The following is a 21,336-nucleotide window of genomic DNA, read 5'->3' on the forward strand; positions in this document are numbered from 1 at the left end:
CCATTAATATAAAGTACAATGTGTTACAAAATAACACTATCAGAATCACGGGGATATGTTAAGCATTCCAGTGTTATTGCCACATAAATTGATACATGTCAGATTTAAAAAACGGTGCTTGGTCATGAAGCTCAAAATTGGCTGTAACTAATAGGTTACAAATCAATATTAAAATAAAAGAAATCATGGCATATTTCCTTTCATCACAAGTAGTGCTCATCTTTCTACTGCTTAGCTTAGAAAGAGTTAAATTACAAAAGCCAGAAGTAGGCAGGATGGCCGAGCGGTCTAAGGCGCTGCGTTCAGGTCGCAGTCTCTTCTGGAGGCGTGGGTTCGAATCCCTCTTCTGACATTAGAATTTTCTTTCAAGAAATTTTACAGCTTCACTCCTGTTACTGATTAGTTGGGGGTCCGCTCTATTGGTGGCAATCTCAAATCGATAACTAAAAGTGATGGGGCTTAGCAAAACCAATTCTCAACGTTGGCACTTTGGCAGTATTCCTTGGGGTCCTTGAGGCAAATCTTAAATGTTCTGAATTTGTGCTTTCACAAAAGACTTCTGGGAACAATCATTATAACTATCTACAGGAAATAAAATGATAGAAACTTGAGAACTGAACACTTTTAACTTTTGAGGAAAATAATATTTTTTGTAATTTTTCCTTCATTCTGGACGTCATCACTTTGTTTTATTTTAGTTTGACTTAGCTGTATGAGGATTTAAAGGAAACCTGATAGCTAATACGGGCAGCATGTATCAGACACTAGCTGAATGATTTCAGCCATTTATGTTTGACTATGAATCGCTGTGGCATTACTGAGACAAATATGCTTAAATAATATGCCAGGAACAAAGCTGTTTGGGGAAAAAGCCAGGAAGGCAAAAAACACAAGCCCCAACTCAGGACCGTCATCTTTCATTCTAAAAATAGGGGTTTCTACGTTAATGGTAAGACAAAGAATCCACAGATTTGGCATTTCTCTAGCGAGGAGAGCCCACTTAAAATGTATGGGGTGCTTGTCTCCATAAGCGCAAGCTGGGCACTAAACTGGCTTATTTGCAATTCTGGATGTTGCAGAGTGAAAACATATGTTAGACAATAATAGTAATTGCTGGTGTTGATGAATTCATTGTGAGGAGTAATTTATAAAATGGGATCACTTTGGAGGGGTTTCTGCTGTTTTGGTACTTTTGGAACTCCGCAAATGTCACCCTCAAAATATTCTTGCAAAATCTGCATTCCCAAAACCCAAATAGCGCTCTTACTTTCAAAGACCTGCTGTGTGACCAAACAGTAATTTCTGAAGACATATGGGGCATCACCGCATTTCAATGAAATTGTGCAACTTTAGATATTTTCACAAGAAAAACTAAATATATATTGACCTAAATTTACCATTAGTATAAAGTACAATGTGTTACAAAATAACACTATCAGAATCACGGGGATATGTTAAGCATTCCAGTGTTATTGCCACATAAATTGATACATGTCAGATTTATAAAACGGTGCTTGGTCATGAAGCTCAAAATTGGCTGTAACTAATAGGTTACAAATCAATATTAAAATAAAAGAAATCATGGCATATTTCCTTTCATCACAAGTAGTGCTCATCTTTCTACTGCTTAGCTTAGAATGAGTTAAATTACAAAAGTCAGAAGTAGTCAGGATGGCCGAGCGGTCTAAGGCGCTGCGTTCAGGTCGCAGTCTCTTCTGGAGGCGTGGGTTTGAATCCCTCTTCTGACATTAGAATTTTCTTTCAAGAAATTTTACAGCTTCACTCCTGTTACTGATTAGTTGGGGGTCCGCTCTATTGGTGGCAATCTCAAATCGAAAACTAAAAGTGATGGGGCTTAGAAAAACCAATTCTCAACGTTGGCACTTTGGCAGTATTCCATGGGGTCCTTGAGGCAAATCTTAAATGTCCTGAATTTGTGCTTTCGCAAAAGACTTCTGGGAACATCAAATAGTTTCTTTGTGCATATGTTAGTTGTTGCTTTGGCATCGGAAAAATACTGTGGATAGGAAAATGGGAGGGACTATTTCATCTCTATGTGTTCTCTGTCCCTATTAGGGCAGAGTGTGAACCTCCTAAGGTGCTGTCGTGGAAGATTCCTAGAAACCAAATTACCAGTAAGTCTAATTTCAGATTTTTTTACCTCAGGCATCAATAGACTATAAATATACTTAATAAACAAAAGCTAAAAGAGCAGATGAACATAGTTTAACAAGTCTGAAAATGCGCATGTGATACTGACATCAAAGTTTCACCACATTTTGGGACAAATGTTTTCACTTTCAACATTAACAATCAGTATAATATTTTCTCTAAATTTGCATCTCCTTTCTTCACTCCAATTGTTTGCACCTAAGTAAAAAATAAAGCTTGATGCAACATTATGCTTACAAATTGTGTTTTATGCTCAATCATCACCTGTCCTACAGAGACACAGTCAGAATTACCCTGGCGAATTGAGTAAATTTGAAAATGTAAAAAAAATGCAGAATTGCTGTTTTTTCTATTCATTCACAAAGTATTAATGTAAGTTCTTAAATATGTACGCAAAATAGCGGGACTTTCAAATATAGATAATCTTGCAAAAACAAGTCAAAGTAAAAATAAATACATCCAGTTGTGACATCTACAGTGTGTTGAACATTCCTGAAAGTAAAAGTGTCCTGCCGAAGTAGCTCAGTTGGGAGAGCGTTAGACTGAAGATCTAAAGGTCCCTGGTTCAATCCCGGGTTTCGGCAAAAGTTTTTTTCTTCACCCATTAAATTTTAAGCAGAAAATAAACAAAGCATATGGACTGACTGTTTACAGAGAATGTAAAAATCCTAATCATTATAACTATCTACAGGAAATAAAATGATAGAAACTTGAGAACTGAACACTTTTAACTTTTGAGGAAAATAATATTTTTTGTAATTTTTCCTTCATTCTGGACGTCATCACTTTGTTTTATTTTAGTTTGACTTAGCTGTATGAGGATTTAAAGGAAACCTGATAGCTAATACGGGCAGCATGTATCAGACACTAGCTGAATTATTTCAGCCATTTATGTTTGACTATGAATCGCTGTGGCATTACTGAGACAAATATGCTTAAATAATATGCCAGGAACAAAGCTGTTTGGGGAAAAAGCCAGGAAGGCAAAAAACACAAGCCCCAACTCAGGACCGTCATCTTTCATTCTAAAAATAGGGGTTTCTACGTTAATGGTAAGACAAAGAATCCACAGATTTGGCATTTCTCTAGCGAGGAGAGCCCACTTAAAATGTATGGGGTGCTTGTCTCCATAAGCGCAAGCTGGGCACTAAACTGGCTTATTTGCAATTCTGGATGTTGCAGAGTGAAAACATATGTTGGACAATAATAGTAATTGCTGGTGTTGATGAATTCATCGTGAGGAGTAATTTATAAAATGGGATCACTTTGGAGGGGTTTCTGCTGTTTTGGTACTTTTGGAACTCCGCAAATGTCACCCTCAAAATATTCTTGCAAAATCTGCATTCCCAAAACCCAAATAGCGCTCTTACTTTCAAAGCCCTGCTGTGTGACCAAACAGTAGTTTATGAAGACATATGGGGCATCACTGCATTTCAATGAAATTGTGCAACTTTAGATATTTTCACAAGAAAAACTAAATATATATTGACCTAAATTTACCATTAGTATAAAGTACAATGTGTTACAAAATAACACTATCAGAATCACGGGGATATGTTAAGCATTCCAGTGTTATTGCCACATAAATTGATACATGTCAGATTTATAAAACGGTGCTTGGTCATGAAGCTCAAAATTGGCTGTAACTAATAGGTTACAAATCAATATTAAAATAAAAGAAATCATGGCATATTTCCTTTCATCACAAGTAGTGCTCATCTTTCTACTGCTTAGCTTAGAATGAGTTAAATTACAAAAGCCAGAAGTAGTCTAAGGCGCTGCGTTCAGGTCGCAGTCTCTTCTGGAGGCGTGGGTTTGAATCCCTCTTCTGACATTAGAATTTTCTTTCAAGAAATTTTACAGCTTCACTCCTGTTACTGATTAGTTGGGGGTCCGCTCTATTGGTGGCAATCTCAAATTGATAACTAAAAGTGATGGGGCTTAGCAAAACCAATTCTCAACGTTGGCACTTTGGCAGTATTCTTTGGGTTCCTTGAGGCAAATCTTAAATGTTATGAATTTGTGCTTTCACAAAAGACTTCTGGGAACATCAAATAGTTTCTTTGTGCATATGTTAGTTGTTGCTTTGGCATCAGAAAAATACTGTTGATAGGAAAATGGGAGGGACTATTTCATCTCTATGTGTTCTCTGTCCCTATTAGGGCAGAGAGTGAACCTCCTAAGATGCTGTCGTGGAAGATTCCTAGAAACCGAATTACCAGTAAGTCTAATTTCAGATTTTTTTACCTCAATGCATCAATAGACTATATATATACTTAATAAACAAAAGCTAAAAGAGCAGATGAACATAGTTTAACAAGTCTGAAATGCGCATGTGATACTGACATCAAAGTTTCACCACATTTTGGGACAAATGTTTTCACTTTCAACATTAACAATCAGTAGAATATTTTCTCTAAATTTGCATCTCCTATCTTGACTCCAATTGTTTGCACCTAAGAAAAAAATAAAGCTTGATGCAACATTATGCTTACAAATTGTGTTTTATGCTCAATCATCACCTGTCCTACAGAGACACAGTCAGAATTACCCTGGCGAAATGAGTAAATTTGAAAATGTAAAAAAAATGCACAATTGCTGTTTTTTCTATTCATTCACAAAGAATTAATGTAAGTTGTTAAATATGTACGCAAAATAGCGGGACTTTCAAATATTGATAATCTTGCAAAAACAAGTCAAAGTAAAAATAAATACATTACATTCCTGAATCTAAATGTGTCCTGCTGAAATAGCTCAGTTGGGAGAGCGTTAGACTGAAGATCTAAAGGTCCCTGGTTCAATCCCGGGTTTCGGCAAAAGTTTTTTTCTTCACCCATTAAATTTTAAGCAGAAAATAAACAAAGCATATGGACTGACTGTTTACAGAGAATGTAAAAATCCTAATCATTAAAACTATCTACAGGAAATAAAATGATAGAAACTTGAGAACTGAACACTTTTAACTTTTGAGGAAAATAATATTTTTTGTAATTTTTCCTTCATTCTGGACGTCATCACTTTGTTTTATTTTAGTTTGACTTAGCTGTATGAGGATTTAAAGGAAACCTGATAGCTAATACGGGCAGCATGTATCAGACACTAGCTGAATGATTTCAGCCATTTATGTTTGACTATGAATCGCTGTGGCATTACTGAGACAAATATGCTTAAATAATATGCCAGGAACAAAGCTGTTTGGGGAAAAAGCCAGGAAGGCAAAAAACACAAGCCCCAACTCAGGACCGTCATCTTTCATTCTAAAAATAGGGGTTTCTACGTTAATGGTAAGACAAAGAATCCACAGATTTGGCATTTCTCTAGCGAGGAGAGCCCACTTAAAATGTATGGGGTGCTTGTCTCCATAAGCGCAAGCTGGGCACTAAACTGGCTTATTTGCAATTCTGGATGTTGCAGAGTGAAAACATATGTTGGACAATAATAGTAATTGCTGGTGTTGATGAATTCATTGTGAGGAGTAATTTATAAAATGGGATCACTTTGGAGGGGTTTCTGCTGTTTTGGTACTTTTGGAACTCCGCAAATGTCACCCTCAAAATATTCTTGCAAAATCTGCATTCCCAAAACCCAAATAGCGCTCTTACTTTCAAAGCCCTGCTGTGTGACCAAACAGTAGTTTCTGAAGACATATGGGGCATCACCGCATTTCAATGAAATTGTGCAACTTTAGATATTTTCACAAGAAAAACTAAATATATATTGACCTAAATTTACCATTAATATAAAGTACAATGTGTTACAAAATAACACTATCAGAATCACGGGGATATGTTAAGCATTCCAGTGTTATTGCCACATAAATTGATACATGTCAGATTTAAAAAACGGTGCTTGGTCATGAAGCTCAAAATTGGCTGTAACTAATAGGTTACAAATCAATATTAAAATAAAAGAAATCATGGCATATTTCCTTTCATCACAAGTAGTGCTCATCTTTCTACTGCTTAGCTTAGAAAGAGTTAAATTACAAAAGCCAGAAGTAGGCAGGATGGCCGAGCGGTCTAAGGCGCTGCGTTCAGGTCGCAGTCTCTTCTGGAGGCGTGGGTTCGAATCCCTCTTCTGACATTAGAATTTTCTTTCAAGAAATTTTACAGCTTCACTCCTGTTACTGATTAGTTGGGGGTCCGCTCTATTGGTGGCAATCTCAAATCGATAACTAAAAGTGATGGGGCTTAGCAAAACCAATTCTCAACGTTGGCACTTTGGCAGTATTCCTTGGGGTCCTTGAGGCAAATCTTAAATGTTCTGAATTTGTGCTTTCACAAAAGACTTCTGGGAACAATCATTATAACTATCTACAGGAAATAAAATGATAGAAACTTGAGAACTGAACACTTTTAACTTTTGAGGAAAATAATATTTTTTGTAATTTTTCCTTCATTCTGGACGTCATCACTTTGTTTTATTTTAGTTTGACTTAGCTGTATGAGGATTTAAAGGAAACCTGATAGCTAATACGGGCAGCATGTATCAGACACTAGCTGAATTATTTCAGCCATTTATGTTTGACTATGAATCGCTGTGGCATTACTGAGACAAATATGCTTAAATAATATGCCAGGAACAAAGCTGTTTGGGGAAAAAGCCAGGAAGGCAAAAAACACAAGCCCCAACTCAGGACCGTCATCTTTCATTCTAAAAATAGGGGTTTCTACGTTAATGGTAAGACAAAGAATCCACAGATTTGGCATTTCTCTAGCGAGGAGAGCCCACTTAAAATGTATGGGGTGCTTGTCTCCATAAGCGCAAGCTGGGCACTAAACTGGCTTATTTGCAATTCTGGATGTTGCAGAGTGAAAACATATGTTAGACAATAATAGTAATTGCTGGTGTTGATGAATTCATTGTGAGGAGTAATTTATAAAATGGGATCACTTTGGAGGGGTTTCTGCTGTTTTGGTACTTTTGGAACTCCGCAAATGTCACCCTCAAAATATTCTTGCAAAATCTGCATTCCCAAAACCCAAATAGCGCTCTTACTTTCAAAGACCTGCTGTGTGACCAAACAGTAATTTCTGAAGACATATGGGGCATCACCGCATTTCAATGAAATTGTGCAACTTTAGATATTTTCACAAGAAAAACTAAATATATATTGACCTAAATTTACCATTAGTATAAAGTACAATGTGTTACAAAATAACACTATCAGAATCACGGGGATATGTTAAGCATTCCAGTGTTATTGCCACATAAATTGATACATGTCAGATTTATAAAACGGTGCTTGGTCATGAAGCTCAAAATTGGCTGTAACTAATAGGTTACAAATCAATATTAAAATAAAAGAAATCATGGCATATTTCCTTTCATCACAAGTAGTGCTCATCTTTCTACTGCTTAGCTTAGAAAGAGTTAAATTACAAAAGCCAGAAGTAGTCAGGATGGCCGAGCGGTCTAAGGCGCTGCGTTCAGGTCGCAGTCTCTTCTGGAGGCGTGGGTTCGAATCCCTCTTCTGACATTAGAATTTTCTTTCAAGAAATTTTACAGCTTCACTCCTGTTACTGATTAGTTGGGGGTCCGCTCTATTGGTGGCAATCTCAAATCGAAAACTAAAAGTGATGGGGCTTAGAAAAACCAATTCTCAACGTTGGCACTTTGGCAGTATTCCATGGGGTCCTTGAGGCAAATCTTAAATGTCCTGAATTTGTGCTTTCGCAAAAGACTTCTGGGAACATCAAATAGTTTCTTTGTGCATATGTTAGTTGTTGCTTTGGCATCGGAAAAATACTGTGGATAGGAAAATGGGAGGGACTATTTCATCTCTATGTGTTCTCTGTCCCTATTAGGGCAGAGTGTGAACCTCCTAAGGTGCTGTCGTGGAAGATTCCTAGAAACCAAATTACCAGTAAGTCTAATTTCAGATTTTTTTACCTCAGGCATCAATAGACTATAAATATACTTAATAAACAAAAGCTAAAAGAGCAGATGAACATAGTTTAACAAGTCTGAAAATGCGCATGTGATACTGACATCAAAGTTTCACCACATTTTGGGACAAATGTTTTCACTTTCAACATTAACAATCAGTATAATATTTTCTCTAAATTTGCATCTCCTTTCTTCACTCCAATTGTTTGCACCTAAGTAAAAAATAAAGCTTGATGCAACATTATGCTTACAAATTGTGTTTTATGCTCAATCATCACCTGTCCTACAGAGACACAGTCAGAATTACCCTGGCGAATTGAGTAAATTTGAAAATGTAAAAAAAATGCAGAATTGCTGTTTTTTCTATTCATTCACAAAGTATTAATGTAAGTTCTTAAATATGTACGCAAAATAGCGGGACTTTCAAATATAGATAATCTTGCAAAAACAAGTCAAAGTAAAAATAAATACATCCAGTTGTGACATCTACAGTGTGTTGAACATTCCTGAAAGTAAAAGTGTCCTGCCGAAGTAGCTCAGTTGGGAGAGCGTTAGACTGAAGATCTAAAGGTCCCTGGTTCAATCCCGGGTTTCGGCAAAAGTTTTTTTCTTCACCCATTAAATTTTAAGCAGAAAATAAACAAAGCATATGGACTGACTGTTTACAGAGAATGTAAAAATCCTAATCATTATAACTATCTACAGGAAATAAAATGATAGAAACTTGAGAACTGAACACTTTTAACTTTTGAGGAAAATAATATTTTTTGTAATTTTTCCTTCATTCTGGACGTCATCACTTTGTTTTATTTTAGTTTGACTTAGCTGTATGAGGATTTAAAGGAAACCTGATAGCTAATACGGGCAGCATGTATCAGACACTAGCTGAATTATTTCAGCCATTTATGTTTGACTATGAATCGCTGTGGCATTACTGAGACAAATATGCTTAAATAATATGCCAGGAACAAAGCTGTTTGGGGAAAAAGCCAGGAAGGCAAAAAACACAAGCCCCAACTCAGGACCGTCATCTTTCATTCTAAAAATAGGGGTTTCTACGTTAATGGTAAGACAAAGAATCCACAGATTTGGCATTTCTCTAGCGAGGAGAGCCCACTTAAAATGTATGGGGTGCTTGTCTCCATAAGCGCAAGCTGGGCACTAAACTGGCTTATTTGCAATTCTGGATGTTGCAGAGTGAAAACATATGTTGGACAATAATAGTAATTGCTGGTGTTGATGAATTCATCGTGAGGAGTAATTTATAAAATGGGATCACTTTGGAGGGGTTTCTGCTGTTTTGGTACTTTTGGAACTCCGCAAATGTCACCCTCAAAATATTCTTGCAAAATCTGCATTCCCAAAACCCAAATAGCGCTCTTACTTTCAAAGCCCTGCTGTGTGACCAAACAGTAGTTTATGAAGACATATGGGGCATCACTGCATTTCAATGAAATTGTGCAACTTTAGATATTTTCACAAGAAAAACTAAATATATATTGACCTAAATTTACCATTAGTATAAAGTACAATGTGTTACAAAATAACACTATCAGAATCACGGGGATATGTTAAGCATTCCAGTGTTATTGCCACATAAATTGATACATGTCAGATTTATAAAACGGTGCTTGGTCATGAAGCTCAAAATTGGCTGTAACTAATAGGTTACAAATCAATATTAAAATAAAAGAAATCATGGCATATTTCCTTTCATCACAAGTAGTGCTCATCTTTCTACTGCTTAGCTTAGAATGAGTTAAATTACAAAAGCCAGAAGTAGTCTAAGGCGCTGCGTTCAGGTCGCAGTCTCTTCTGGAGGCGTGGGTTTGAATCCCTCTTCTGACATTAGAATTTTCTTTCAAGAAATTTTACAGCTTCACTCCTGTTACTGATTAGTTGGGGGTCCGCTCTATTGGTGGCAATCTCAAATTGATAACTAAAAGTGATGGGGCTTAGCAAAACCAATTCTCAACGTTGGCACTTTGGCAGTATTCTTTGGGTTCCTTGAGGCAAATCTTAAATGTTATGAATTTGTGCTTTCACAAAAGACTTCTGGGAACATCAAATAGTTTCTTTGTGCATATGTTAGTTGTTGCTTTGGCATCAGAAAAATACTGTTGATAGGAAAATGGGAGGGACTATTTCATCTCTATGTGTTCTCTGTCCCTATTAGGGCAGAGAGTGAACCTCCTAAGATGCTGTCGTGGAAGATTCCTAGAAACCGAATTACCAGTAAGTCTAATTTCAGATTTTTTTACCTCAATGCATCAATAGACTATATATATACTTAATAAACAAAAGCTAAAAGAGCAGATGAACATAGTTTAACAAGTCTGAAATGCGCATGTGATACTGACATCAAAGTTTCACCACATTTTGGGACAAATGTTTTCACTTTCAACATTAACAATCAGTAGAATATTTTCTCTAAATTTGCATCTCCTATCTTCACTCCAATTGTTTGCACCTAAGAAAAAAATAAAGCTTGATGCAACATTATGCTTACAAATTGTGTTTTATGCTCAATCATCACCTGTCCTACAGAGACACAGTCAGAATTACCCTGGCGAAATGAGTAAATTTGAAAATGTAAAAAAAATGCACAATTGCTGTTTTTTCTATTCATTCACAAAGAATTAATGTAAGTTGTTAAATATGTACGCAAAATAGCGGGACTTTCAAATATTGATAATCTTGCAAAAACAAGTCAAAGTAAAAATAAATACATTACATTCCTGAATCTAAATGTGTCCTGCTGAAATAGCTCAGTTGGGAGAGCGTTAGACTGAAGATCTAAAGGTCCCTGGTTCAATCCCGGGTTTCGGCAAAAGTTTTTTTCTTCACCCATTAAATTTTAAGCAGAAAATAAACAAAGCATATGGACTGACTGTTTACAGAGAATGTAAAAATCCTAATCATTAAAACTATCTACAGGAAATAAAATGATAGAAACTTGAGAACTGAACACTTTTAACTTTTGAGGAAAATAATATTTTTTGTAATTTTTCCTTCATTCTGGACGTCATCACTTTGTTTTATTTTAGTTTGACTTAGCTGTATGAGGATTTAAAGGAAACCTGATAGCTAATACGGGCAGCATGTATCAGACACTAGCTGAATGATTTCAGCCATTTATGTTTGACTATGAATCGCTGTGGCATTACTGAGACAAATATGCTTAAATAATATGCCAGGAACAAAGCTGTTTGGGGAAAAAGCCAGGAAGGCAAAAAACACAAGCCCCAACTCAGGACCGTCATCTTTCATTCTAAAAATAGGGGTTTCTACGTTAATGGTAAGACAAAGAATCCACAGATTTGGCATTTCTCTAGCGAGGAGAGCCCACTTAAAATGTATGGGGTGCTTGTCTCCATAAGCGCAAGCTGGGCACTAAACTGGCTTATTTGCAATTCTGGATGTTGCAGAGTGAAAACATATGTTGGACAATAATAGTAATTGCTGGTGTTGATGAATTCATTGTGAGGAGTAATTTATAAAATGGGATCACTTTGGAGGGGTTTCTGCTGTTTTGGTACTTTTGGAACTCCGCAAATGTCACCCTCAAAATATTCTTGCAAAATCTGCATTCCCAAAACCCAAATAGCGCTCTTACTTTCAAAGCCCTGCTGTGTGACCAAACAGTAGTTTCTGAAGACATATGGGGCATCACCGCATTTCAATGAAATTGTGCAACTTTAGATATTTTCACAAGAAAAACTAAATATATATTGACCTAAATTTACCATTAATATAAAGTACAATGTGTTACAAAATAACACTATCAGAATCACGGGGATATGTTAAGCATTCCAGTGTTATTGCCACATAAATTGATACATGTCAGATTTAAAAAACGGTGCTTGGTCATGAAGCTCAAAATTGGCTGTAACTAATAGGTTACAAATCAATATTAAAATAAAAGAAATCATGGCATATTTCCTTTCATCACAAGTAGTGCTCATCTTTCTACTGCTTAGCTTAGAAAGAGTTAAATTACAAAAGCCAGAAGTAGTCAGGATGGCCGAGCGGTCTAAGGCGCTGCGTTCAGGTCGCAGTCTCTTCTGGAGGCGTGGGTTCGAATCCCTCTTCTGACATTAGAATTTTCTTTCAAGAAATTTTACAGCTTCACTCCTGTTACTGATTAGTTGGGGGTCCGCTCTATTGGTGGCAATCTCAAATCGATAACTAAAAGTGATGGGGCTTAGCAAAACCAATTCTCAACGTTGGCACTTTGGCAGTATTCCTTGGGGTCCTTGAGGCAAATCTTAAATGTTTTGAATGTGTGCTTTCACAAAAGACTTCTGGGAACAATCATTATAACTATCTACAGGAAATAAAATGATAGAAACTTGAGAACTGAACACTTTTAACTTTTGAGGAAAATAATATTTTTTGTAATTTTTCCTTCATTCTGGACGTCATCACTTTGTTTTATTTTAGTTTGACTTAGCTGTATGAGGATTTAAAGGAAACCTGATAGCTAATACGGGCAGCATGTATCAGACACTAGCTGAATGATTTCAGCCATTTATGTTTGACTATGAATCGCTGTGGCATTACTGAGACAAATATGCTTAAATAATATGCCAGGAACAAAGCTGTTTGGGGAAAAAGCCAGGAAGGCAAAAAACACAAGCCCCAACTCAGGACCGTCATCTTTCATTCTAAAAATAGGGGTTTCTACGTTAATGGTAAGACAAAGAATCCACAGATTTGGCATTTCTCTAGCGAGGAGAGCCCACTTAAAATGTATAGGGTGCTTGTCTCCATAAGCGCAAGCTGGGCACTAAACTGGCTTATTTGCAATTCTGGATGTTGCAGAGTGAAAACATATGTTGGACAATAATAGTAATTGCTGGTGTTGATGAATTCATCGTGAGGAGTAATTTATAAAATGGGATCACTTTGGAGGGGTTTCTGCTGTTTTGGTACTTTTGGAACTCCGCAAATGTCACCCTCAAAATATTCTTGCAAAATCTGCATTCCCAAAACCCAAATAGCGCTCTTACTTTCAAAGCCCTGCTGTGTGACCAAACAGTAGTTTATGAAGACATATGGGGCATCACCGCATTTCAATGAAATTGTGCAACTTTAGATATTTTCACAAGAAAAACTAAATATATATTGACCTAAATTTACCATTAATATAAAGTACAATGTGTTACAAAATAACACTATCAGAATCACGGGGATATGTTAAGCATTCCAGTGTTATTGCCACATAAATTGATACATGTCAGATTTAAAAAACGGTGCTTGGTCATGAAGCTCAAAATTGGCTGTAACTAATAGGTTACAAATCAATATTAAAATAAAAGAAATCATGGCATATTTCCTTTCATCACAAGTAGTGCTCATCTTTCTACTGCTTAGCTTAGAAAGAGTTAAATTACAAAAGCCAGAAGTAGTCAGGATGGCCGAGCGGTCTAAGGCGCTGCGTTCAGGTCGCAATCTCTTCTGGAGGCATGGGTTCGAATCCCTCTTCTGACATTAGAATTTTCTTTCAAGAAATTTTACAGTTTCACTCCTATTTCTGATTAGTTGGGGGTCCGCTCTATTGGTGGCAATCTCAAATCGATAACTAAAAGTGATGGGGCTTAGCAAAACCAATTCTCAACGTTGGCACTTTGGCAGTATTCCTTGGGGTCCTTGAGGCAAATCTTAAATGTTCTGAATTTGTGCTTTCACAAAAGACTTCCGGGAACATCAAATAGTTTCATTGTGCATATGTTAATTGTTGCTTTGGCATCGGAAAAATACTGTGGATAGGAAAATGGGAGGGACTATTTCATCTCTCTAAGTTCTCTGTCCCTATTAGGGCAGAGAGTGAACCTCCTAAGGTGCTGTCGTGGAAGATTCCTAGAAACCGAATTACCAGTATGTCTAATTTCAGATTTTTCTACCTCAGGCATCAATAGACTATAAATATACTTAATAAACAAAAGCTAAAAGAGCAGATGAACATAGTATAACAAGTCTGAAATGCGCATGTGATACTGACATCAAAGTTTCACCACATTTTGGGACAAATGTTTTCATTCAGTAGCGGACAACCCCTTTAACTTTAACTGCAGGGTAGTGATGAGTGAGCGTGCTCGTTTAACCCTTTCGCCGAGCTCGCTCGGGTGCTTACCTAGTATCTTCTGCAAGCTCGTATATTAAGTTCAAGTCCCGGGCGTCTGCATGATTTATGGCTGTTAGTCAGCTTCACCACATGCAGAGATTGCCTGTTTGTTAGGGAATCCTCACTTGTTGAGGCTGATTATCAGTCACAAATCATGCAGGCAACTTAATAAACGAGCATGCCAAAGATACACGAAAGCACCCAAGAGTGCTCGGTGAAAGCGTTAAATGAGCATGCTCGCTCCTCACTACTGCAGAGTCATCACAAGGAACATTTAAAGATTTTCACCTATTGACATCAATGGACTGCATTTGTATTAAACAGATTGTATTGCGTCTTCTAGAGATGTTTTGTAGGTGCTGTTTTCTTTGGCAAATAGATGACAATCAAGCAAGGGACTCCCCTCAAATAACAGGAAATGTCCTAACAGCATATTGAAAATTAGAAAAACCCTTTAATATTTCTCTATCAGTCAATGGATGTCTACTTTCTACATGGGCAAACACAAAAGTGACCAATAGAAAAAAATGTTCTACCAAAACTCATTGAAAAATATAATCAAAATCATCAAGATCAACTATAGCTAAGAGCGTATAAACATCAAGGCCAACTACCACCAAGGGTGTATCACCATCAAGGCCAACTGCAACCAAGGGTATAAAATATCTAAGGCCAACTACCACCAAGGGCATAAAAACATCAAGGCCAACTACCGCCAAGGGTATAAAAATATCTAAGGCAAACTACCACCAAGGGCATAAAAACATCAAGGTCAACTGCTACCACCAAGGGTGTATGAATATCAAGGCCAATTACCTCCAATGGTGTATAAACATCAAGGTGAACTATGACCAAGAGCACAAAAACATCAAGGCCAACTACCACCAAGGGCGTATCTACAGACATGCCAACCATTAACTTTTCAGGGCATATATATGTTTATGGTCACAATAACCCATCTTTTACACACATTAAACACAAGTATTATGAATGACACATGTTAGGTTGGGGGAGCTGTGACAAAATTTGCATCTGATTGACCCAATATATGATATTTACTTTACACAATTTTCCACCTGAATGTAGAGATTACCTCCAGATTACTGTTGTAATAACTGTCCCTGTGTTACTCTGTTATAGTTGGATTGGTGCAGCAGTGGCTAATGCCTTCTATTCCCCTAATTGCAATCAGATTGGTGAGTTACTCAGAAAAAGGGTTCAAATTGGTGATGAACTATAGTTTTGGTTGGGTTACCATAGTGTCAGGTATGCCAAACCCAATGTTACTCACCCAATTCATCTCTTGTCTATATCATTAGATCAATTACAGCTAATAACTATTTTATTCTGTGCTTTACAGTATTTCCTGCTGGGATCCTTCAGCCTCCATTTTTCAGCAAACAACAGCCGCAAGGATTGAACTTTGGTGGAATCGGTATGGTCATTGGTCACGAAATCACTCACGGCTTTGATGATAATGGTAATGATGAGAAGTAACTGATGCTTTACTACTACGTCATTGAGGTTCCAGTGGTACATTTATGGAATAAGTAAATAGCAGTTCTGTATGTTTTTTTTTTTCTTTTATAGAAACTTTATTGCAAAAATAAGAAAAACAAAAACAAGTCTTCCACATCCTTGAGGCCAGCTCTAAGGGGTAGATACAAAGGAGTTTCTGTTAGTCACGTTGGACAAACAGGTCTAGATTCAGAAATTAGCCGTTATTCATAACTGTCATAGCTGTCTCTGTATGAGCCTCCGGACCTATCCCCGTAACTGCCTTGGCTTCTGCCACTTCCATAGTAGTCACAAGATCCACCACCATATCCTCCACTCCTGTTGTCAAACCTGCTGTTTCCATATTAATCCAAAAAGTGAAAAGCCTATTTGGGACAATACTTCTATTCAACAAACACCCGATCAGGTCAAAAAAGTATAGATGCACAAATTCGATAAAAAGATTTTGAAACTTTTATTGAATTATTTTAAAAGAAACACTACTGTCCCTGAAGAAGCTGATTGCGAAATGCGCATTGGGGCAGTCCTTAACTGCAGTTGAAAGGTTGTATTGTCTCTATTTACATTCTGTTTATCTCTATGCCTGATGATAACATCTGTTTATTTCCATGCTTGGTGATACCATCTATATTTTGTGGGCCATGATTGACTTTGCCCTATATTGTCACTTCTCTACCATTTGTGGGCTTTATGGCTTCTTTCTATATGACCTATTGACATATTTATAGATATATACCTTTACGGCATTTTGACTACATTTTTTATGCTGGATACTTTAAGGTGGGTACTTGTAATCCACTAATGCTTACTAGATGAATGAATTTTGGATACTGATCCTTTATTTATTTATTTATTTATTTATTTAATTCTTCATATATTTATCACTGGGTTCATTGATATGATCTCCTTTTGTTAGTCTTGTTAAACAGAATAAATGATTGATTACCCTTGTTATTAGCACTGCAGGTACCTTCATTGGTTCACTTCTCCTTTATGTGTGTTTTTTAAATTTCTTTTAAAATAATTCAATAAAAGTTTCAAAATCTTTTTATCGAATTTGTGCATCTATACTTTTTTGACCTGATCGGGTGTCTGCTGTTTCCATAACCTCGGTCTCCACCACCATGTCCTCTACCACCATGGAAGAATCCTCTGCCACCTGAAGAGCCTCCTCTGTAAACCCCACGTCTTTCACCAGACGACTTGCCAGCCTGGTCTACACGAATCTGACGCCCATCCACAGCCTATATACAACTTTCAAAAGCTGATGAAACTCTGATGGCAAAAACTGACACTTTAACCAAATACTGATCAAACACAGATCAAAATCATTGATGAAACTTGCACCGTTTTTTTGCATACGATAAAAAACTCTGACCTCTGAATGAGCTCTAACAGTTATAATCAGTGAAGCTCAGCATCATGTATATGGATTATGCTCAATGATGGTTGTTATGTAACAGGAAGGAATTTTGACAATGACGGAAATATGTTTGATTGGTGGAGTAACTTCTCTGCAATGCATTTCAAAGAGCAGTCCCGATGCATGGTCTACCAATATGGCAATTACACCTGGGAATTAGCTGGGGGGCAAAATGTGAGTATGTTTTTCTCTTTTTGTAAATATGCCATCAGAGATATATCTCCCAGTTGACTGAAAACACCAGTGAAATGGATGAGATGACCAGACTGACTGAATAAGATGTCTGCATGGGCAAACACTTGACAGACGAGGTTTAATGTTGATAAGTGTAGAGTAATGTACCTCGGCCGGAGTAATCCTATTGCTGCATATATGTTAAAGGTAAATATACTCAGGACTATAGAACAGGGCAAGGACTTGGGTATTCTGATTACAAGTAAGCTGAGCAGCAGTACTCAATGTCAGGCTGCAGCTGCAAAAGCAAACACGATTTTAAGATGTATAAACAGAGAGAGAAAATCCAGCGATCCAAGTGTATTGTTACCCCTTTATAAATCACTGGTGAGGCCACATCTAGAATATGGGATCCAGTTTTGGTCCTCACATTTTAAAAAGGATATTCAGAAGTTAAAGTCAGTTCAAAGACGGGCAACTGGATTATTACAAGGGACGGAAGGCCTCTCATATGATGAGAGGTTGGAAAAGTTGGGCTTGTTTTGCTTAGAAAAAAGACGTCTCAGGGGAGATTTCATTTATATGTATAAATACATTTGTGGTCAATAGAGAGGACTGGCACATGACTTATTCCTTCCAAAAACCTTACAAAGGACCAGGGGGCACTCATTAAGGGTGGAAGAAAGGCAATTCCGGCAGCTAAATAGGAAAGGGTTCTTTACAGTTAGAGCAGTCAGAATGTGGAATGCCGACCACAAGAGGTAGTAATGGCAGACACTATAACAGCTTTTAAAAAAGGGCTAGATGATTCCCTCAGTACAAATAATATTGTGGGTGTAGGGCTACTGCCAGATTCCCTGCATGGTGTCCCTTCCCCTTCCATGCAGGGACGCTGACTCAATCACTGCCAGGTCCTCAGCATGGACTCTAGCATGCTCCTGCTTCTGTGTGTGCCGCACTGTGTCTCAGAGGCACACCTAGTATGCGCTCCCCTGCTCTTAAAGAGGCAGCGTGCGCACATCGTAAATGTCCCCAGCTGTCAGCTGGGAGGCATTTAGTTTATGTGATTACCTGCAACGTGTCTCCCAGCCATTAGCTAAGAGGCATCTTGTATAAAAGCCATCATCCCCAATTGGGAGGTGCCTGAGCAACCCCTATAGTTATGGTAGGTGGTTTGGTGTGTGTAACTGTATGTTGCCAGGTCCTTCGTCCTTATTCTGTTAAAACTATTTCTGTATCCTGTGTCCCTTTAGTCCAGTATAGTTTGTCCGTGTTCCTGTCACCGCTTCGGCGGTGTCCATATCCTGAAAATGACTATGCAGTACCTGTCTGCTACTCTGGGGCCTGAAGGCTCAATACCCAGGCCTGAACCCTTAACCTGTCCCAGTGGCCATCTTGTCTGCACAGTCTGAATATGTCCCAGTGGCCGTCCTGTCTGCACAGTCTGAACCTATCCCAGTGGCCATCGTGTCTGCAGTCTGAATCTGTCCCAGTGGCTGTCCTGTCTGCACAGCAGAACCTGTCCCAGTGGCCATCCTGTCTGCACAGCAGAACCTGTCCCAGCAGCTGTCCTGTCTGCACAGTTTGAACCTGTCCCAAGTGGCTGTCCTGTCTGCACAGTTTGAACCTGTCCCAGTGGCAGTCCTCTCTGAACAGTTTGTACCTGTCCCAGTAGCTGTCCTGTCTGCACAGTTTGAACCTGTCCCAAGTGGCTGTCCTGTCTGCACAGTTAGAACCTGTCCCAGTGGCTGTACTGTCTGCACAGTTTGAACCTGTCCCAGTGGCAGTCCTCTCTGAACAGTTTGAACCTGTCCCAAGTGGCTGTCCTGTCTGCACAGTTTGAACCTGTCCCAGTGGCTGTCCTCTCTGAACAGTTTGAACCTGTCCCAAGTGGCCGTCCTGCCCTGTTGAGAATCTGAATTAATGTTATTTACCCTTGTGGTCAGCTGCTACTGCAGAAAGCCGCCCTGAAGTGTCACCTTACAGCTATCTGCCGCGCAAGCCTGACCTCACCACTACAGGCTCCTGCGAACATCAAGGTAGCTGCATAGTTACGCCCCTCCAGGGCAAATCTGCTTTGTGGCATAGTGGGTCCACGAATTACGTGCTACACCTATATAAATAATCTAGTGATACAGAATGTATAACTGGTGGAGAAAGGTGGAACTTGATGGACCTTAGTATTTTTTCAATCTATGTAACTATGTAATATAAAACTAAATCAATAGTGCAAGGTAGTTGGGCACTTCTGTATTGTCTTTATTGACAGGTTTATCCCACTGGAGCATGTGCTATAAGTAGAGAATATGAAGAGGGTGGTCTCAGATGCTTTTATATTTATGGTAATCTACATGGAATTAAAAAGATTAACAGATAATGTTTACTAATTGAGACAAATGGATTCTGGAGGCGCTCCCATGGAAGGTTTAGTAACCAAAAAAAATTGTTGAATCTTCCAATTGTGGTGCAATCACATGGAGGATATTCCACCATATTTTTTTATCCAGGGATTAATATTTGTAGGTTTGTTAAAAAAATCATAAAACCATGAATACACATAAGGGACATGGATGTGCAAAAGGGAAAGGGAGAAGGAAGTCTTTTAAAAGGATCACACAACGCGTTTCTGCTCATAGAGCCTTCATAAAGGAAGCCTATAACATACTGTCTGACACCAAATATTACAAACCAATTACATCTGACCCCACTGATGTCTTTGAAAAAGAATATAATAAGCTGATACATGAAGCCTTTCAAGCTAAGATATTGAATAAAAGAGAAAAGCGTTATCTAACAAATAATAGCCCAAATCAAGCTTTCTTTTACCACCTACCAAAAATACTCAAAGACACAAAGAATCCCCCCGGAAGACCCATCATATCAGGGATAGGCTCTCTCACTAGCTCTCTATCCCATTTTATTGATCTTTTTCTTCAGACTTATGTCCTTAACTTACCATCCTTTTTAAGAGACTCATCCCAACTCATTCTGGAGACAAAGGATCTACAATGGGGAGAAAACTATATGTTTCTCACCCTAGATGTATGTGCTCTATATTCCAACATAGAACACAGTTTAGGTCTTGATGCAGTAGACCACTTTCTATCAGGGGACAAAAATATACCACCGGAACAAAAAACATTCCTGTTGAAAGGTCTAAGATTCATTTTGGAGCATAACCTTTTCTCCTTTCAAGATAAGATGTACCTCCAGCAGTTCGGTACCGCGATGGGGACTCGGGTCGCACCCAGTTTTGCAAATCTTTTTATCGGGCGATTCGAGTCCCTATCGCCTATTACATCTCCAAAATATACCGAACATATATGTTATTATCATCGATACATCGACGATTTATTCCTCATATGGAATGGTACAGAAGAGGAAGCGTCTTCCTTCATCAACGAACTAAATCAGAACAACTGGGGAATCTCATTCACAAGCAATATGTCCAGAGAAAGAATTATTTTTCTGGACTTGGAATTATTTACTAAAGATCAAACCGTTCAGAGCAAAACCCATTTTAAACCAGTTGACACCAATGGTTATTTAGATTTCTCCAGCGCTCATTACCCCAGATGGAAACATAACATTCCATCCAGTCAATTTCACCGGATCAGGCGCAACTGCACTTCCACAATAGATTATATTGAACAATCTAAAATCAAAATATCCAGATTCGAAGATAAAGGTTATCCAAAAGAATTGATCCAGTCCTCCTACCGAAAAAACCTGACACTTCCACAAAATATTTGCTTAGAAAATTCACAAAAAGATTCGGTAAAGGATATATCAAAGTGGAGGTACAGTTTTATCACTGCATTTAACAGTGGTAATTCAAACATCCGTAGAATACTAAAGAAGTACTGGTATCTTATCAAAAAAGATCCAATTCTGAAAGGGATGGTACCCTCTAGACCCAGCATAGTTTTCAGAAGAGGTAAGACTCTAAAAAATAACATAACACCCAGTCTTTTAAGAGATAAGGAGGTAAACGACAGGAATGCTAAACATCAGAAAAAAAGAGAAAATGGGA

General features: G+C 37.9%; 10 non-coding genes across 10 annotated transcripts; all 10 read left to right on the forward strand.

Annotated features, from left to right (window-relative positions):
- Nucleotides 1–269: 269 nt before the first annotated feature.
- On the forward strand, nt 270–352 carry TRNAL-CAG (transfer RNA leucine (anticodon CAG)). The gene has a single exon. It is a non-coding gene; the product is annotated as a tRNA-Leu (tRNA).
- A 1,313-nt stretch (nt 353–1,665) lies between these two features.
- TRNAL-CAG (transfer RNA leucine (anticodon CAG)) lies at nt 1,666–1,748 on the forward strand. The gene has a single exon. It is a non-coding gene; the product is annotated as a tRNA-Leu (tRNA).
- Nucleotides 1,749–2,683: 935 nt separating this feature from the next.
- Nucleotides 2,684–2,756, forward strand: TRNAF-GAA (transfer RNA phenylalanine (anticodon GAA)). The gene has a single exon. It is a non-coding gene; the product is annotated as a tRNA-Phe (tRNA).
- Nucleotides 2,757–4,915: 2,159 nt separating this feature from the next.
- TRNAF-GAA (transfer RNA phenylalanine (anticodon GAA)) lies at nt 4,916–4,988 on the forward strand. The gene has a single exon. It is a non-coding gene; the product is annotated as a tRNA-Phe (tRNA).
- A 1,184-nt stretch (nt 4,989–6,172) lies between these two features.
- TRNAL-CAG (transfer RNA leucine (anticodon CAG)) lies at nt 6,173–6,255 on the forward strand. Its single transcript has one exon. It is a non-coding gene; the product is annotated as a tRNA-Leu (tRNA).
- Nucleotides 6,256–7,568: 1,313 nt separating this feature from the next.
- On the forward strand, nt 7,569–7,651 carry TRNAL-CAG (transfer RNA leucine (anticodon CAG)). Its single transcript has one exon. It is a non-coding gene; the product is annotated as a tRNA-Leu (tRNA).
- A 935-nt stretch (nt 7,652–8,586) lies between these two features.
- TRNAF-GAA (transfer RNA phenylalanine (anticodon GAA)) lies at nt 8,587–8,659 on the forward strand. Its single transcript has one exon. It is a non-coding gene; the product is annotated as a tRNA-Phe (tRNA).
- Nucleotides 8,660–10,818: 2,159 nt separating this feature from the next.
- Nucleotides 10,819–10,891, forward strand: TRNAF-GAA (transfer RNA phenylalanine (anticodon GAA)). Its single transcript has one exon. It is a non-coding gene; the product is annotated as a tRNA-Phe (tRNA).
- Nucleotides 10,892–12,075: 1,184 nt separating this feature from the next.
- Nucleotides 12,076–12,158, forward strand: TRNAL-CAG (transfer RNA leucine (anticodon CAG)). The gene has a single exon. It is a non-coding gene; the product is annotated as a tRNA-Leu (tRNA).
- Nucleotides 12,159–13,471: 1,313 nt separating this feature from the next.
- TRNAL-CAG (transfer RNA leucine (anticodon CAG)) lies at nt 13,472–13,554 on the forward strand. The gene has a single exon. It is a non-coding gene; the product is annotated as a tRNA-Leu (tRNA).
- Nucleotides 13,555–21,336: the final 7,782 nt, after the last annotated feature.

The sequence above is a fragment of the Phyllobates terribilis genome, unplaced genomic scaffold, assembly GCF_046119375.1.
Source record: "Phyllobates terribilis strain yellow unplaced genomic scaffold, ASM4611937v1 Scaffold_65__1_contigs__length_7625178, whole genome shotgun sequence".
Classification (NCBI taxonomy): Eukaryota; Metazoa; Chordata; class Amphibia; order Anura; family Dendrobatidae; genus Phyllobates; species Phyllobates terribilis.